Raw genomic sequence first — 5,982 nt, forward strand, 5'->3', positions numbered from 1 at the left:
CCTGTAAAAGATCTAACTATACTATTAAAATATGGGGTACAGAGCTAAACAAAGAATTCCCAACTAAAAAATACCAAATGGCTGAGAAGCACCTAAAAAAATGTTCAGCATCCTTAGTCATCACAGAAATGCAAATCAAAACAACCCTGAGATTCCATCTCACACCAGTCAGAATGGCAAGCTAGTGCAACCACTCTGCAAAATCAGTCTGGTGGTTCCTCAGAAAATTGGACATAATGCTACCTGAGGACCCAGCTATACCACTCCTAGACATATACCCAAAAGATGTTCCAACATATAACAAGGACACATGATCCACTGTATTCATAGTTGCCTTATTTAAATAGCCAGAATCTGGAAAGAACCCAGATGTCCTTCAACAAAGGATACAGAAAATGTGGTACATTTATACTTGGCTATTGAAAAAAAAAAGAATTCATGAAATACTTAGGCAAATGGCTGGAACTAGAAAACATCATCCTGAGTGAGGTAACTCAGTCACAAAAGAGACATGGTATGTACTCATTGATAAGTGGATATTAGCCTAAAAGCTCAGAATACCCAAGATACAACTCATAGACCATGTGAAGCTCAAGAAGAAGGAAGACCAAGGTGTGGATGCTTCAGTCCTTCTTAGAAGGGGAAACAAAATATTGAGCAGAGACTGAAGGAAAGGCCATCCAGAGACTGCCTCACCTAGGGCTCCATCCCTTATACAGACACCAAATCCAGATACTATTGCGGATGCCAAGAAGTACTTGCTGACAAGAGCCTGATTTAACTGTCTCCTGAGAGGCTCTTTCAAAGCCTGGAAAATACAGAGGTGGATGGTCACAGCCAACTATTGGATTTTCCAGTGGAGGAGTTAGAGAAAGGACTGAAGGAGCTGAAGGAGTTTGCAACCTATAGGAAGAACAATTTCAACCAAACAGACCCCCAGAACTCGTAGGAACTAAACCACCAACCAGAGTACACATGGAAGATCCCTTCGCTCCAGTCACATATGTAACAAAGGATGGCCTTGTTGGACATCATTGGGAGGTGATGCCTTTGGTTCTGGGAAGGCTTGATGCCCAGTGTAGGGGAATGTCATGGCAGGGAGGCAGGAGTGGGTGAGAGGGTAGCTGAGCACTCTTGTAGAAGCAGGGGGAGGGAGGATGGGGTAGGTGGTTTCCAGAAGGGATAGTAGGAAAGGGGATACCATTTGAAAGGTAAATAAATAAAATATCCAATAAAAAATAAAAAAAATCTAAGTTTAAAAAATAATCCAGATTATAACCAGAAGTGGGTAATGGGATTATTCAAAAGATGTACTTTTAGACAAATCACCTCATTGATACATGACTCTGATCTTACAAATTGAGATCATGTCCTGTGCTTTCAAAGTACACATGGGATTGGAAATAAAAATTATATACATAAATGACTAGGTTCATCACTTAGCAATTCATCATTTAGTCAAGATGCATCTATCTATGACTCTCAGTTATCCCCCTGTGAAAAGAATCCCCCCGTGTGTATTTGTTTGTTTGTGTGTGTGTGTGTTTGTCTGTCTGTTGGCCTGTCGGTCTGTATGTCTGTGTATATTAGTTAGGGAGTTCAATTTGCATAGCATTGTAAAGGAACTTATTATTGGTTATTTGCAGGTCAATAGCAATGTTGGTGTATTATTATACTATACTTCTATGATTGAAAGTCTGTCTACATATAACAGAGTTGAAAGGTCACAATAAGTCAAGGCTTATTGTATGGAACTTCGGTGCCAAAGGTTCTATCTCTTGGGGTTAATGGTGCTTTGGTTCAGGAAGGTTGATATCACATATGCACATGAACATTCCCAGAAGAGACAGCTCCTTAGCAAATTCTCCTCTTCAACTGAGATCAAATAATGTCACGAAATCTCTTTCCAACACCCCTCCAGGGAGTCCCTTCTTATATAATCAAAATTGGCTTATATACAGAAACTTATTAGTTGATTATGAACATATTTGTGATATTACTTCTGATGCCTTTTTCTTTAATTATTGCCTTCAATGTTCCAGGCAGCATAGGAAATATCAAGAGAGAGAAACTTTCATTCTAAAAGTGTTTTGAAACTATTGCTTTCAGGGCCTGTGTGTGTTATTGTGACCCTGGGATACACACACTGTCTTTTGCTCTAAGTGTGCTCTATGGCAGTCACCTCTGCCTCAATGTGTTTCTCATATCAAAATAAAAGCTACTCTTAATGCCTTGCTCATTGGTAAAGTAACTGTATATCCACATAGTGTATTTACTTTGTGTTCATGTCTAAGTGCCCATGTTTGCCATACAAAACATACAAAGATTTTTAACTTATTTCTCAGATTCCATTAATACAACCATTTTTATTTTAGTTTCTATTATAAACAGCTAGTGTGTTACTTGGCTCAGACTATCATGATAAGATAGCATGCTCTGGGTAGCTTAAACAATAAAAGTTTATTTTCTCACAGTCCCAGAGGCTAGCATTTCAAGATAAAGATACCAGCAGGTTAAGTGCCTACTGAGGTCTTTCTTCCTGCCTTGAAAATATACAGTATCTTGCTGTGTCCTCACATGGCCTTTTCTCAGTGGTCCAATGGTGTGTATGTATATATATGTACAGTGTGTGTGCATGTGTTGTGTTTATGGGTGTGCATGTATGTATATGTGTATATGAGTATATGTGTGTATGAGTGTGTGTATGTGTGTATGAGATAGAGTGGGAGAGAGAGAAAGAGATATAGAGATAGATAAAGAGAAATGCTGATATCTCCTTCTCTCAAAAGTATACTAACTAGCCTGATTGGATTAGAGTCAGACTTAGGATTCCATTTTTTGACACCTAAATGTACTACAGCCACCTTGTAGAACAGGACTTCAGTTTGACCACTGGTAGAGGATATAATGCAATTCTTATTATCTAGTGCAAAAATTATCTTTTATATATTAACTTACATCATTAAGTTTCCTTTGAGAAGCACATACACTAACTTTTGAGTATTTTCTTAACTACTCAGGAATTTCCTATATAGACTATGAAGCAGATGGTAAACAGAGATTTATAGTCTGGCTTCTTAGTAGAGTTTCTGGTATCATTTCCTACAACATGAAGTTGATGAACTTGGTTGTCCTCATTTATTTTTGAACTTAAAAAGGAGACCCTACCTCCTGAGTGATGGGAATGGTGAGTTTTCCTGGTCTCCTGATTTTGACTGAAGGATATCCCTTCTATCATTAGTTTCCCTTCTTTCTAATACTGCAATTTCCTCTCTATCTCTGCTTTCATACAGATCTAGTCTGTTTTCATCTTTCTTTAGAAAGAAGAGGCTTCAAGGAGATAAGAACCAAACATAACAGAATAAAATATAATAAGACAAAGCAAAACCATTCCATCAATGTTATACAAGCCAAATGAGCCTCAGAAGACAGCACAAAAATCAGAGACCTCTCTTTCACTCACTCTGGGGTCCCATAAAAATACTAAACTGAGCTATAATGTATACTCCAAAGATGTAATGCAGACCCATGCAGGCCCTGTTCTTTCTGCTTCAGTCTCTGTGAGTTCATAATGAGCCTTGCCCAAAGGGCCTTAGCCTTCTAGTCTCCCTTAGCCCCTCTGGCTCTTACACTTTCTGTCCTCTTTTTCTGAGCTCTCAGGGTATGGATTTGATAGTGACATCCCATTTAGAGCTGTATATTTCAAGATCTCTTTCTCTCTCTCTGTCACTGTGTGTGTGTATGTGTGTGTGTGTGTGTGTGTGTGTGTGTGTGTGTGTGTGAACTCATGGACATGCATTCACACATATGTGCATATGTAGGTGCCTGTAAAATGTATGACTGTGTGTTTTTGTATTTGTTCCTATCTGCTGCAGAAGGAAATTCCTCTGATAATGGCTGAATAAGGCACTGATCTGAGTATGCAAAATATCATAAGTAGTAATTTTATTTTTACATTTAAACCACTAGTATTAATTTTAACATTATATATACATACATATATACATATATATGTATATGACTCATGTACATCTGTACAACACACTCACTCAGTGTACATGGAAGCAAGAAGAGGATGCCAGATCACTTGGTATTGTAGTTACATATGATTGTTGAATGCCACATAGATGTTGAAAATCAAACCTAAGTGGTCTGGGAACACAGTTAGTGCTCTTAACTACTAAACAATCCTATAGTTCTTTGGTTTTATTACTGTGAAGTCAAAATTTACATCATTACTTGTAGAAATTTGTTTTCATAATAAAAACTTTGTTTTTACTCATTTCTTATAATTATCTGATTAGTATATGCATACCATGTATTTTGGTGTTGTGTTTTCATTTCTATCCACTTAAAATATTTTGTAATCACTCTTTTCTATTTTTTTTAAATAATGCATTATTAAGATATTGCTTAAAGTAAAAAGAAACTTGAAGGATTTTACATATAATTTTTTGCTACTAATTTTCAGTTTAATTGTATCATGGTAATAATACACCATCACATGACTTCAATTGTCTTTAGTTTATTATTACTTACTCTGTAGAAAGCCATTTGGTCTATGTAGGAGAAAGTCTAAATGGATACCTTATATATATATATTGTGTGTGTGTGTGTGTGTGTGTGTATTCTACTTTTATTTTGTAGAGTGTTTTTAAATGTCAATTCACAGAAGCTTGGTGATATAATTCATTATGTCCCCTCTTTTCTTCCTAAATTATTTGGCTACATTTTATCTTAACATTGAGTGTTCAGATTCTAACAATGCTTTTAGTTCTTTCTATTTGACCTTTTGTTTCTGTTAGTTTTGTTTCTGTTTTGTAATTCTGTTGTTATATACATATAAATGGAGAATCGCTATGTTCTCTTTGCAAATGCATCCTTTTATCTTTATGAAATGTCCCTGCTTAATGTTAATTTATTGATTAGACTTCTCGCCTAAAAGTCTTAAAGAAAATTAAACTCAATAATGGATTAGTTTTGATGAAGGGAAAGAATCTTAATCAGCCTTCTTCAGTTGCCACAGACAAGCAGTTCTACAGTGAAGATGAAGATTTCTATGCTTGCAAGCACAGAAGTTTAAATAGAGAGCTTATCTTTGTTGCTTGCCTTTGTAAAAGATACCTAACATATTTGGAACTTCATTTCTTCAACCTAGAATACACATATCTCTTGTTCCCAAAGGTCACATGGAATAACGCTTTCTATAAGTTGCCTCTCATGTTTCCCCTAGAGATGCCTTTCCTGGTGCAAAGGCTTGATGTGTCTTGCTCAACATTTTGCTTGTGGTCAACACTTGATGATTCTCAAAAATAATTGAAAGAATAAGAAGGAATTTGACCTTATAATGGTTTTGGAGGCCTTTTGTAACATTCCTTCTCCCTGTGAACTTACCAGGTTGAAGCATGAGAATTTAGAGAATTATCATTACAAAAATTTTAAAGACAAAATCCCTTCCAAAGGTAATTTGAAATCAACAGGTCAAGAAGAGGCAGGGGGAGAGGGGAATGAATAGGGGTTTGTTTTTTATTTTATTTTATTTTATTTCTTTTTTCTTTTTTTGGGGGGCATTTGAGTCATGTTAGACATTTATTATAGAGATACTGTCTACCAAATGTCAATAATGTGCCAGTGTTCTGAGGTTTAAGTGGGGTATTATAGAAATAAACAACAAAAAAAAAAAATTAGTGTGACTTACATTTGGCGTTTAGGATGTGGCAAATACTTCATTTATCCTCCTAGGAGTGACCCTACAAGTTACAGGCTTGACTCAAAAACCTTTTCATCTACTTGAACCGTGTGGTCTTAGAAGCCCTTGTTGACTCATGAGGCACTTTTGTGTCTGCCTTGAGTATTGAAGCATCCTTTTTTTCTTGTTTTTCTTTTTGTTTAGAATAAAATCTCTCTTTCATTCCCCTTCCTGACTTGGGTTAAATACTTGTTACCTTTTCTGAAACATTTTCTTTTCCTTTTTTTTTTTTT

The sequence above is a fragment of the Mastomys coucha genome, unplaced genomic scaffold (genome assembly GCF_008632895.1).
Source record: "Mastomys coucha isolate ucsf_1 unplaced genomic scaffold, UCSF_Mcou_1 pScaffold18, whole genome shotgun sequence".
Taxonomy (NCBI): domain Eukaryota; kingdom Metazoa; phylum Chordata; class Mammalia; order Rodentia; family Muridae; genus Mastomys; species Mastomys coucha.